The following is a 13,779-nucleotide window of genomic DNA, read 5'->3' on the forward strand; positions in this document are numbered from 1 at the left end:
AACTGTGGCTGTTGGGTATTTTGTCTGAGCAATGAGAAAATAACTAAGAGATGCCTTGTAGTCCAGCTGCTTTCTTCCAGTCTACAGCTCTCCTTGTTTTTCCTGTCTCCATTTTCATTGTGAGAATGGTCTTGCTTGTCATTTCTCAGAAAACAGAGAACTTCTACAATTCCAACCAGCTCATTTATGCCCAGCAGCTCCCCTGCCCATGCCCTTTGCTCTCCAGGCTGTTGCCCTGCTGTTACCCTGGATGAATTGTTTATGCTTCTGAATGAGGCCACTTGTATTCTTGACATCGGCTTCTCATGCACCTTCAAAAACGTTGTCTTGCCATCTCCACTTTTTCTTGGGCATCATCAGTTTTTTTTCTTCGGAGCAGTCTCATCAGCGTGCCCCTCTACCTGTAACACCCCTTTTTTTCCTTCTCCTTTTAGAAATGTGCTCTAAAAAAGAAGTGTAGAACTGGACTTGGTGGCCCACTCCTGTAATTCTAGCACTAGGAAGGCAGAGGCAGGAAGATTGATGTGGGCTTGGGAATAGCGTGGGCTATGTATATAAAAAGACCTTATCTTTATCAAAACCCCAAAACAAACAAAAAAACAACAAACAAAACAAAACAAAACAAAACCCCAAGCCCCAAAACTACCCAAAATTAAAGAAAAGAATTATGTATGTTCACTATTTTAACTTTATTATTTTTGAGACAGAGTCTCACTATGTGAATCAGACTTGCTGTGTAATTCACAGGCATCCTCTTGCCTCTGCCTCACAAATGCTGAGACTAAGGATGTGTGCCATCATGCCTGGCCTCTTCTTTTCATCTTTTAAAAATATTCTGTTTAGGTAACACAGGTTTTGGCCTTTCCTCCATTAGAGCTACCCCCCGCCCCCAAATCACTAGTGACCCAAATATTGCTAAATTTTATTTTTATTAATTCTTACTTCTCTGAAACACCAACATTTTATAGAGCTGTTTATTTTGTTCTATTGCTTACTAAATGAATAAATCAATAATTATAATAGCAGAATGATGCATGCAGACTTTAGTTTTCCCTAAAAGCATACTTTTAATAGACCACGATAATTTTCTGTGAATTTCTTTCCATTGCCTACCTATACTTTTTAAAAAAGAAGGAACACTAATCTTTTCCAAATGTCCTCTGCCTTGAAAGAGTGCCATGTGCCAGCGTCCAGGCCATGTGGACGGGCCGTCATAGTTATCATTGTGGGTAACCTGCTACTCTCTCACTATTTCAGGGATACAGTCTTATGCTTAAGTACAGTTACAGTTTCCATTAAAAGAAGTTGAATTCTTGTAAACTATCAACTAACATCTGCAACAAACAGCCTTTTCAGTATTTCCTGATGTGATGAAATTAAAAATATCCTTAAGATTTTTTCACTTTCAGAAATAATGGAAGCTCAGCTAGAAATGAGAGATGTGATGCTTGTTAAGGTCCCTTTCTAGTCAAGTCACTTGAACTGTGCATTAGTTACAGAATTGAAGGGCATATTAGATTTATTTTCTAACTGATGGTTCTATATTAATTTAAAAGACAATATCATAGGGTAAGTTTTGAGTAAATCTCATTTCTTGTTTTATCAGATCCTTTAGAGTGTCCTCAGGTATGAATTTTCTTCCCTTTAAATCTGTCTGTTTTATACATACCTATTTGGTAGAGCCTATGAGAGTTAATGTTTTTATTCTGTATTGTGTGTTTTGTTCCCTTGCCCTCCCCTTAGAGACCAAGATTATAGTCATACGATGGAGCATTTATTATCAAATAGGTAGCATTTGAATCAGACAAGGTATTTTAAATCTTGAAAGAATTCTCATGTAGTTATTACGAGAAAGCAAGGTATAAATGAGGAACCAGCCCTTCACTTCTTGGTACTCAGTTCTTCGTGTCTATAATAACTTTATACTTTAGTCTCTGACTTTAACTTTGCTATTAATATGAAAAAAGATAGGTTGTCTACTATATTTTTAATTAATACTAGGAGGTAATAGAGAATTTTGTTGATCACAGCACACTTCTAATGTATTCTGTTACTGATTCTTTTACTTTCTTCTATTAAATTATTTTTTTGAGACAGGTTTTGAAATTATGCAGTGCAGGCTGGCTTTAAACTCATGTCAGTCCTCCTACCTCACTCTCTGCAGTGCTGGGATTACAGGTGTGCCTCACCATTCCTGGCTTTTGGTTCTTCTTAAAAGTAGTTTTGGTACCAAAGTCAAAATGTTGATGTTTTGAGTCTAGTGTCTCTCAGGCATTCTACTGCTGAAATTCTGAAATGAAGTAGAACAGTGAAAATTCAAGGGAGCATTACTCTTTTTAAAATTTAATTTTATAAATGCTTTCTTTGAAGATTCAAAATCCCATTTTAAAGCTTGCTGTATTTTGAGATCTAGATTAAGAGTTGTCTTGTTTTGTTTGGTAATGGTGCATTCTAACACTGATAATTACCTCAGCCCTTTGTATTTTTATTTTAAGATAAGCTATCACTGAGTTTCCCATGCTGGTCCCAAACCTGCAATCCTTTGAACTGGAACCTATAGACTTTCTGCCTCAGCATCCCGAGCAGCAGTTGTCACTCTTTTAAACTCTTTTTGAGGATTCCCAAACTGTGGCTTAGTGGGGTTGGTGATCTCACGTCAACATTCTCTTGTCTCTTTTGGTGACTCTCACATGAGCACTGAAGAAGAGCGTATGATGGGCTCATTGTGATTAGAGAAGCGTAGGAGGATGTGACTACTATACAAAAATTCAGTATGGGAAATATAGCACTTATAAACTGAACTGGCTTGCTCAAATTTGCCATGGTGAAGCCCACTTCTAAAACAGTTCTGGACTGTTCACCATGGGCGGCTCACCAGTATCTATCTGTTTTGGAAAGATACTGCTATGAGTACTTATGTTTTTATTAATGGAGCGTTTACAGTGGGTCATTAGTTACTTTTTCATTGTCTCAACTAACATGTGAGTTACTTAAGCCTAGTTTTTTTAATTGTGATTCATGTGTTCAAAATTGTGCTTTAGGTTTGGTTTTGCACTAGCTTGAAATGATATGCTATAACTTCTTGCAAAAGGTATTGGAATGTGAAAAAGTACGGTCTGATTTTAGTCTTGAGCTGCAGCTTAGCCTGGGCTAGTGAGTTTAGCGGCCATTGTCGTAGTATGCTGATGGCTCCTTTAGGTGTTCTAATTCTCTTTCTGTGGGTTATCAGAGTAGATTTCAGAAATAGTTTTTGGTTTTTTTGTATTGGGACTTGAACTCAGGCCCTTGGGCTTTCTAGGCGGTGCTTGTGCCACTGAGTATATCCCCGGCCCTGGAATAGTCATGAACTGTAAAGTTGGGTGATCAGAGATATCTTGTATGGGCAGTGTGGCTTCACTTTAGGCAGTTGGACGTTAGGCAGTTGGTTTGTCCTTCAGAAAGCCTTTCTTGAGGTTAAAGGCTTCAGCTGTGAGAGGCAGTTTTGGTAGTAATGGGGAATACCAGCCTTGCCAGAACAAGGTAGCCCTAATCTTTATGTGACCTTGGAACAGGTCCACCCAGTCTTTGAACTTCTATTTTCTCGTTGCTTATCTGAGAATATCTATAAATCGTGTTTATGTGAGAACTAAGCCCATGTAAAATGTTTGTATGTTTAAACATGTAGACAAACATTTATTGAGGGATAATTAGCAAAAATAGGATCAAAATAAAAATGTGGGCTGGGGATATAGCTCAGTGGCGCAGCACCTGCCTGGTAACAGCAGAAGTCCTGAACTTGATTCTCAGTAACCCCCCGACCCTCCCCCTCCCACCAAAAAAAGAGGGGAAAATTAGGTGAATGTGAAAACATTGGCATTTTTTTGTTCTGATAAGAATTTATATCCAAATTCAGGTTTTTCCATAATCAAAACTATCTCATGTGTGGAGTATAGAAACAGTTTCAATATAAAAATGATTTTTCTTTCTCAAGTGAGAACCACAGAATCTTTCAGGTTGTAGCTTTAGATCTTCATCTTTGTTGTCTTTTATACTTTATTGTGAACAAAGACTGGTGCTGGAAAAAACATACCCAAAACTTTGAAGTGTGTTTATCACATACATGAACTAGAGAATTGTTCAGAAATGTGAAATTATTATAGGGACTTAAAATTTGTTGTTTAGCAGAGGAAATCTAGTTCAGATGATCTAGTCATCCTCAATTGCATTGCCACTCCTTGATTATTATGTATTTTTATTCATAAACATGGTAGTATGATTGGAGGTTTCAACTGAATGTATAGATATTATTTATCTTAATTATTATTAGATTAGTAGAATAACTTTTGGTAAATCCCTTACAAGCTATTCATCAGTTTCCAGGAGAAAATAAACTTCGTGTTAATAATTAATAAGTCCCCCCGCCCCCACCAATTTGACCTGTGATGATAATGGAATTGATAATAGATGAATTAGTTAGAAAACAAGATGCTAGGACTTGCCTCCCAAACAAGAACCATTCCTCAGAGGCAACCATCCAGTTGCTGTGTGGAGGCTTCCTGAGAGCAGCACACAGAGTGTTCTCAGTTCTGCTCTGGGAGTCACAGGAATGTGCCACTTCTTTCAACCCACAAAACAACTCTCCAAATGTGTGAGGTTCTCTGACTTGAATCCCACTTTGTTAGATGCTTCAAACTTGTTAGGTCACTTCTAGCAGTGTGCCATTTCCTTGCTCTGCCTCAAGGCTCTCTTGTCATTTTGTTTTTCTAAATACTCCACTAACACTGTTTTAATTATTGAATGAAAACCCAGGTCAGCTTTTTTTTTTTATCATTTCCTTGAGCCTTTCCTCAGCAGCATGGCACCACCTTTTCCTTTTGTTATTTTTAAAGATCTTTTCTTTCCTGTTCACTGGTTGCAATCTTGTCTTTGAGGTCTGAGATTCTATCTTCACATACATTGAGGCGGTTTTTACAGCTTTCAATGGAGTTTTTGATTTCCTGTGTATCTCTTTGCATCTGCTTTATATGTTCTGTTTGTTTCTTATATTGTTCATCCAGGAATTCTATCTTTTTGTTTAGTTCCAAGTTTTTAACTGTGTCTTCTTTAGATATGTTCAGCATCTCCTTCATTTCTTTTATCAGTTCTTCTTTTACCTGAGAGATTATTTCTATTTTGAATTCCTTTAAGGCTTCCCAGAGTTGCTTCTTTATTTCAGTTACTATTATTTCAGGTATTTCAGGTATGTGGCATGTATTTTCTTCTATGCACATGGCTCCTAGGCTTTCCTGGGATGGGCTGGATGTTTGAGATTGCATTTTGGTCTTTCCTTTTGTCATTTTCCTATATTTTCGAGCTTCAAGTGTTGTTCCAGGCGAGGGAGAGAGGACCGCCAGGCTGGGACGGGGTTCTGCACTGGGTTCCGCGGCTCGGCCGGACTCACTGTTTCTGGCAGGAAGCTGAGGCCTGGCCCCCAGGCGAGGGAGAGAGTTCTGCCACGCTGGGACGGGATTCCATGCCTTGTCCCCACTCACTGGTCCCGGCAGGAAACTGTGGGCTGGTCCCCAGGCTGGGAAGAGAGTTCCCCCAGACTGGGATGGGATTCCGCCCCTCCGTCCCACTCCACCTTTTCCTTTTGAAAATGTTCTGTTCTTGGCACCAATCCCCTCATACTCTTCACAGAGTTGCTGCACTCAGTATTTACTCACTTCTCATTCATTCTTTATAATGTTTCCAATTCAATATATGCAACTTCTAGCAAAGTAATTTTTGGGTCCTATCTAGGAGCCAGAGCCTCTTCTCCTTTTATTCAGGTCCTCACTTCTTCATCCTCGCGCACCTTCTCTCTTCTCATAGCACTATGTTGACCTGTGTTCTTTCAACTTTCTGGCTGTTTTACAGCCTGTATTATTAGACCCTGAAATATTATGGGCTCCTAGAACCCTGTCCTTTGCCCTTTTCTCTCTCTCTTTAGCCCTCTTGCCTGTCTTTAAGTTGTCCATGTGGTAGTTCATCTTCCCTATCTAGCAGGCAATACCCATTTCAGCAGGCGTTTAAAATGTGCCTTGTTTGTGTTTGTGTGTCTGCTCCAGAACAGAGCTGAAGTACAATAGGTGCTGACTGATTGAGATCTGTGAGTTCTACTTCCATGTGGTTACACAAATTGTAGACAGTTTTTTTCAAAACAGGCATTAGATGTTTTATCATTATTCTAGAATGTAGTTATCACATCACTCATCTGCATTATGCTTTTTTCTAATAGTAGCATCACTCAGTTGTTAAAGGAAGCTACGACTTGGGTCTTTTTAAAATAAACTTAGAGGTTGATAGCTGCTCTTTTGCTCTAGTTGTCCACTCTGCCCCTCTTTGAGACAGAGTCTCACCACGTAGTTCAGTCTGGTCTTGAACTACTTCAGTCCCTCAGACTCCCGAGTGCTGGGATTATAGTCATGTACCACCATGCCCAGTTCTAGTTTTCCTCCCTTAATGTCAGGTTATTCTGCTAATGCCCAGTTCATTCTAAAGTTCCTCTATAGAAAGATGGTAAGCAAAGAATCTCAGCTGCCAGCAGTCCAAGTCTTCTTTAGATCTGGGTTCAGGATCCTTTACAGCTTATTGATTCCCGTATCTACTGTCATAGCAGTACCCAGGCCCTTGTTCATTAGCAAAACTGAGTTATTTATCTTGCACCTTGCACTTGTGCTGATCACCCGCTTGCTTTGTCTTACTTGTGACTGGAATTTGTTCTTTATCCAAACTTTACTTCAAGGCCATTCCAGCTGCTTCCTCTTATGTGATTTATCTCCTCACCCATAGCCAGAAGTAATCTCTCTGTACTATGAAATCTCCAGTTATCTTTGCCTTAATTATAGGGCTTAAGCTTTTCTTTCTTGTGTTTGCCTATGTCTTATATCTTTTGTAGGTCATTGAAGACAAATGCTTAACTCTAGCCTTTTGCTCAATAAATATTGAAGGAATGAAAGAGACTTGAACTTACTTAAAGAGTCTAAGTGCCCTTCTACTATTTATTTACCAGTCCTAGTGTCAGTCCTCCTTTAATTGTATTTATTCTTCCATTTCCAGGTTAATAATAGCTAACACTTGAGTGTTATGCGTTCCTTTTCACAAGGCAGTATGCATTGACTTTTTTTAGAGGAAGACAGCAATAATTTAGTAGGAAGGCAGAGCGTACAGATTATTAAACAAGGAAGAAATTAAGGTTCAGAGGCTAGTTTTTTGGTCAAATGCTACCATGCCCCAATCCCTGGCCCAGGAACTTTACATGCAGTCTTAAGTTCTTTAGGAGCCCTGTCTTACAGAGGACGAAACTGGAGCCTATTAGTACCTGCTCAGTCAGTTGGCTCCTCAGTCAGCTCTAAAACTCAGGTGCAGTGGGCTTCTGCTTCTTTAGGTATGCAAGCAGGGCCAAGAAGAATAACCAAAAGTTCGTTGTGACTCTATTTTGAAGAAATTGTAGAGGTTTTCTTTCCAATGTTTTCTTAAGTTTTGGAAGATTAAAATAGACTTGATTTCTACAACCCTCTGCCACTTCTTTCTTTTATGGCTCATAAGAGTCTCATTACTGAAATGTCATTAATTTTATTAGCCCCTGAAGGATGTTACTCACTGTTGATGAGTCCTGAGGGTCTTTGGGATATTAGTTTCATTTGAAGTCTTCCTGGTTAATTGGATCAATGTGATGCATTTGACTTAATTGGTTTCAGTTTGTCAGAGGAGAAACATTCTCCTTGGTGCTAGGCTAAGTGTCTGTATCTCCCAGGACTCTTAGTAAAGTCTGATTTTTCAGAGTCAGCAAATTAGGGGTTCTGCTACAGGTCATATTTAGGCACCAACGGAGATATTCCAGGGTACCACAAGTAGGTTACTGGGATATGTATTTTGAATTTTCACATCCATGAAATACCTTTTGACCCATCCCGCTAACATTTTACTGCATTGTCAGCAATGTTCTTTTTGTAAATTGTTATAGAATGTTTTTGTTTTGAAAATTATTATTTTTATTGAGAATCTAATACAGCAAATGCCTAAAAAATAAAGCAAGTATTGAATTTAGAGGCAGGTATTTAAAATTTTGTTTGAAATGATCCTCAAGCATAATCCCTTATACCTCTTCAGCAATCAATGTTCTGTTGCAAAAAGATGATAACCCTTAATTTGGCAGTTCTTTTAGCTTAATGCACATAAAGAATACACAAACAGCTTGCATAGATGCAGAAGCTGGTTCCCACACCTCTGCACCTATATTTTGCAACAAGCATCTCAGAGAGTTCTGATACCTGTGATCCTGTTACTGTATGTTCCTAGTTCACGGTGCTACAGATGTCACAGAATGAAATTGGGAACCAAAGGAAGAGGAGATTAGGAAAATTTTATTGGCAATAAGAAGAAAAATTGTTCCTGGATTTCTAGGAGGGGTCCCAAATGGGATATCTGCATGGACTTTTAATTTCAAAGTACTTAGATGCAAGTAGGGTACAGGAATTGATTGTTTAGGGGTCACTTGTCACAGGTGGCGGCTCTGTGAATTTAAAATGACCAAGTATATTTTTTATTTTTTGTACTGGTAATCAAACTCATGATCTTGTGCTTACCAGGCAGGTGCCATGTCCCTGAGCTATAACCCTGGCCCTAAAATGACAAATTGGGACTTAGGCTATCTGGCCCAGTTCTTTCACACAGTGTTTAGAGTAAACTGGGATTCCATAAGAAATTAGTTAATTTGCATATTAATTTCTTCAAAATTCACAATCTCTAGATAGGGGATGGCTATACCTCCCTTTAGGATCTCAGCAGGGGTTGGGTTGCATTCTGTGCTGCCTAAGGAAATTCATTTTTTGTCTAGTGGCCTAGTTCACTGACTAGTCTTTTTATCAGTATGGTCACCCAACTCAATCCCAGTCCCTTCCACTAGCTAGCTGCCTTACTCATAAGGTAACTCAGTAAACTATCATTTACATTTCTCTATTGAAGATGTACTATACTGAAGTTTTATTCTTCTCCTGTGACTAATGTCTTCTTTTCCTAAGTTCTTTCAGGAGAACCTTGGCATTACAGTTTTCTAACTGTACAGGTGTTTGTAGTTCTGTTTTTCCTCCAACATACACACACATGTGCACGTGCACACGCACACACATGTACACACGGGCAGCTGGCATTGGTGAATACTCTCCTCATTTTCTGTGTAGAACCCATGCATGCCCCCCACCCTGCCCCAGGTTTGAGGTGACTGTCACTTGACTAATTGGCTGAATAGGTGTGTATTGAACAAAAGATTGTTTTGCGTGAATTGATTCGAAATTATGTTTCCATTTACTATATGTATACATACACACATATATTTTAATTTTATTTCTTTATTTTTTTATGGCTCTTTTCAGTTTATTGCATGAAAGTTTCACTAGTCCAAGTGGAAGTACATTCCAAATGGTTACATTATACAAGCTGTGTGGTTTTTAAATTTGTGGCAAGGGATTGAAGGGGCATTCTACTCATTGTAAGAAAATCCTCACTTAAACTTCAATGAGCCACAAGCACTTAAAACCCATGAACGTCTGCTAATTGTCCTTAGACAGTCCAATCTCTACCAGGAACTGGCATATATTCTTGTGCTGGTCACCCTGGAGCGGGATTACTTCTCCATACTATAGATGCTTAGTTACAGTGCCATTGGGGGCAAATTTCTTCTTAAATGCCTCACCAGTTTCTTTTTATCTTAATCATCAGCGATCCTTTGGATAGTGTTGATGGTCTTCCTGCCATTTCTCTGTTGAACTATTACATGGATACAATTCTCTGTGCTAGGAGGATTCAGGTCATCACATTTACTTGCACTAGCAAAGGGGTCGAAGGAGTGGAAGTTCTGGATAGCAGACATGTGATATGATTCCTTTTCCTCCATGGAAATCCTGCAGAAGGTAGCTGCAGAAGAAGGCAGTTTGGGGTAAGGATCGCCATTGCTGGGAAGCAGGGGAATCAAGGGAAGGCAGTTTCATGTCAGCTCCTCCTTGGCAGCTTAATGACTGGGCAGTGTTTCCATTTAGTTTTGTTTTTCATTTTTTTTGTCATGGCACAGTTATTATTTTATTTTTCATATTCTTTATTTAATTTACAGAAATAATTTATGTACTCAGTAACTAGTCCTTAATTAAACATTCAAGGCTGAGTGAGTAATCTTCATGAAGAGTGTAGGATTTTTTGACCATGGATATCAGTTAGCACTGGTTGTAGCTGACTCGCAGTCATATCTGAGAAAAATATTTTCTGTGGAGTATTTGTATGACCAGCTCTCTGGCTGTGTGTGCACTGTGGAGTATACAGAGATGCGTGAGGAGAGAAAAGATACTTGTGGGTTCCGGCAGGCCATGACCACCATCACTGAATCAATTGCTAGTGTCTTTGCGAGTACGAGTGTTATGAGATAAGTTCCACTATGATGTTTGGGGTAGGGAAAGAGATGGTTAGTGTACAATCAGGGAATACTCTACTCGTAGTGGCATTTGATGCCAGCTTCCACCAGATAGGAGCAGCACATGAGCTGGGGTCACAGCAGAATACAGAGCAGGTAAGAGTATGTGACATATACTCTTTTTTTTTTTTTATTTAAGGAGAAAAGAAAAAAAAAAGTGAAAGGGTACAAGTTATACAGATTTACAGAAGAAAAAAATGAACAGTAGGAAATCACCAGTTAATGGATTACACATTGCCATCCCAAAAATAATTGTTCAAGTCACAAGATCAAAGCTTGTAGAGTGGACATTCCAACAATGATACTGCAAACAGTTCTGTTCAATGATCCAATAAAACTCTGTGATATCATTTTCTATCTTATACACTTAAATATACATGCAGTTATATAGTTTAGAGCACTTTCTTTTCCTTTCTTTTGTACAATGACTATTACACATTTTGGGTTTCATTGCTCCCACGGTTCTTATTGCTTTTTTGGAAGAGAGTAAAACCAAATGAGACATAACAGGACAGAATCGGTCAAGTCAAAAGGGTGGATATAATAGATAATATAAAAACATAATACAAGGTGATCATCAATGGTTACCATAATGCCTCCCGCTATCTCTAAGAGAATTGCCTATATCATCAGTCATAATACAATTGAACAAAACAGTAAAGAACAAAACCGACAAAACCAAAACATTGGAGACATTGTAGGTCTTCAAAAGTAGATAAAAGTCAATGAGAATGGGCGTTATAATGAATCTCATTATCTTTTCAGCTGATGCCTAAACTTTCGAACCTGATACTATCCATCAAAACAGAATAGGGGAACATCAGTCAAAAACAAGATGGTGAGAGTAATACAGGGCTTCAAATCGAGACAATAGAAAGTCAAAGTGGGTTACTATATTATATCCTGCTATTTTTTTCCCTTTAATTAAACGGATAAAAATAAAAAAGTAAATAATGGAGTGGAGATTGAGAAAAAAAGAGGGCATAACAGCAAAACAGCGCAGATCAAAACATAACCATTTAAGCAGAATAGTGTTTCACCACCAGATAATTCCGACCTAAAAGTAGTTACCATATTGTCTCTTTCCTTGAAGTCCTTGAGTACAACTTCATATACTGTAGCATTAAGTATATCAAAACAATGTAAAACTATTTAAGAGAATGACAGCATTACAGAGTATTTAGAATCGACTAACAGAATATGAACAATGGTTTCTGTATAATCTCCTTGTCTTTAAAAGGTTTTTGCTTATACTATCGTACATAATAAAATCCAATAAGATACAACCTGTTTAGACCATTGGAGACAGAAGAACAAAAGGTAGATGAGACTTCAAAACAAGATGATACTAAATCAGTATTACCTATTAAGATGTCATTTTCTCTAAAATAGCTGTTCCTATCATCCAATCTTCTCTGTCTCATTTCTGTTGAGCTCTTTTTCTGTCAGTAGTTGTCAGTTTGTCTTCTTCATTTTGTTCTCTGCTCCATTCGTTGTAGCCTCCCCGCCACCATTTCTGGGTTCTTTGTATTTTTCTTTTTTTAGAATATCCTGCAATACTTTCTGTAGGGTTGAATTGATGGTTGCAAATTCCCCCAGTTCCTCTTTATCCTGAAAGCACCTTGTTTTTCCATCAATTTCCAGGGACAGTTGTGCAGGATATCTCAATCTTGGCTGGAGATTATTATCTTTCAAAGCTTGGATTATTTCCCCCCATGCTCTTCGTGATTTGATGGTTTGTGCAGAGAAATCTGCTGTAATTCTGATGGGTGTTCCCTTGTAAGTGGTCTGTTTCTTGTCTCTTACAGCTTTTAATATTCTGTTCTTGTATTGAATTTCTGGAATTTTTATTATTATATGCCTGGGTGTTTCTCTGTTAGGGTAGTAGGTAGCTGGGGTCCTGTATGCCTCGTACATCTGAGTATCTTTACCTTTTGCTAAATTAGGAAAATTCTCCTGGATTATTTCTGTGAGTAGCTTTTTTAGTTCATTTGTTTGTGTCCCTACTTCTTCTTTTATGTTTTTAATCCTTAAGTTATGGATCCTCTTATCATCTTCTTGTCTTTGTATTATTGCTGTTTGTTTCTTTGTTATTTTTAAGAAGTTTTTCATTTCATTCTCCCATATTACAAGTCTGCCCTCCAGCTCAGATAGTCTGTCCTTAGTTTCTTTCAAGCTGTTATGCCAGTCTTGGATAGACTTCTTAGTTTCTTGGTAGTCCCTTTGAACCTGCTTCACGTACTCTATGCTTTCCCTGTTTTCTCCATCAAACAATTCTCCCCTCTTTTTCTGTTCTTCCATTCCACCATCTGTTTTTTCCTGGGTGGTGCTTAACATTTCTCTAACTATTTTGCATACTTCTAGCTTCAGGTCGTTGATAACTTCATTCCTGAATTGGTCTATGAGGCTCTCTAGATGGCGCTTAATGTCTATTGGTGCGGTGTCCGCTATTGCCTGTTTCTCAGAATTGGGGGCCGAGGAGCCTTTCTTGTTGCTTCCCTTCCCCATTTTCTCCGTTCCTTATAAAATGCAAGCTTACATAGGAGGCCCAGCTTCCCTGCCTGTCAGCCACAGCCTGATCGAATTGCGCTGGCTAGGTGTTCCCGCCCACCGCTGCGCACCAGGGAGTTACGGACTAGGCAGCCTCCGGGCCACCGTCAGGCTCTGGGATCTGGGTTAGGCCAGCCTATTAAGTCCGCCCGCAGCGTCATGCAGGCCAGGCACTTTTCACCAATCCCGTCCGAGAGGGGAATGTGTGGCTTGAGTCGCCACCGCGCACTGCTCTTACAGGATTGCCTGAGCCCAGAGAGTCCTCCGCTGGAGTCAAACTGTGGTGGAGTGTCAGTTTCTCTCACTCACCTCGCCACCAGTCAGTGTACACCTCCTTGTCCGTCCTGTTTTCGACTCCGTTCGCAGACTCCCGTTCCCAGAGCTTCTGCGCGTCTCTCTTTGCCGAGCCGCTGTGGAGGCAGCCAGCCGCCGAGCGGCGGGAAACCCAATCGCGGTTTCCAATGGCACGGGGTCCAGCCTCCACACCGAGACTTTTCTGTTCCTATTTTAGCGCCAGGACTGCATTCCAAGTTTGTTTCTCTCAGCCCGGTTCGTTCCTGAGTCAGCAGAGCATATCTCTACCGGTTCGTGTCTCCTTATTCCGCATCATTCCTGATTTCTGAGCCGAGCCTTTCAGAGAGCCTCCTGTAGTTGCTGTTAACTATCTGCCATGTTCTCCCGGAACTCCCCGTGACATATACTCTTAAACCATTGGTCCAGTGGAACATCCTGTTTCTCCCTCATTCTGAGTAGGAACTAGGACCTGG

The 13,779-nt window shown here is 39.5% G+C and overlaps 1 protein-coding gene and 1 pseudogene across 4 annotated transcripts in view; one reads left to right on the plus strand and one right to left on the minus strand.

Moving 5' to 3' along the window:
* Window positions 1-13,779, plus strand: part of Kdm4c (lysine demethylase 4C) — a 354,968-nt gene that overhangs the window by 130,358 nt on the left and 210,831 nt on the right. The gene's annotated exons all lie outside the window — the stretch shown is intronic.
* On the minus strand, window positions 9,552-9,871 carry LOC100735200 (eukaryotic translation initiation factor 1-like; annotated as a pseudogene).

The sequence above is a fragment of the Cavia porcellus genome, unplaced genomic scaffold (assembly GCF_034190915.1).
Source record: "Cavia porcellus strain 051 isolate PalLab524CR breed Dunkin Hartley unplaced genomic scaffold, mCavPor4.1 scaffold_1, whole genome shotgun sequence".
In the NCBI taxonomy this organism is placed as follows: domain Eukaryota; kingdom Metazoa; phylum Chordata; class Mammalia; order Rodentia; family Caviidae; genus Cavia; species Cavia porcellus.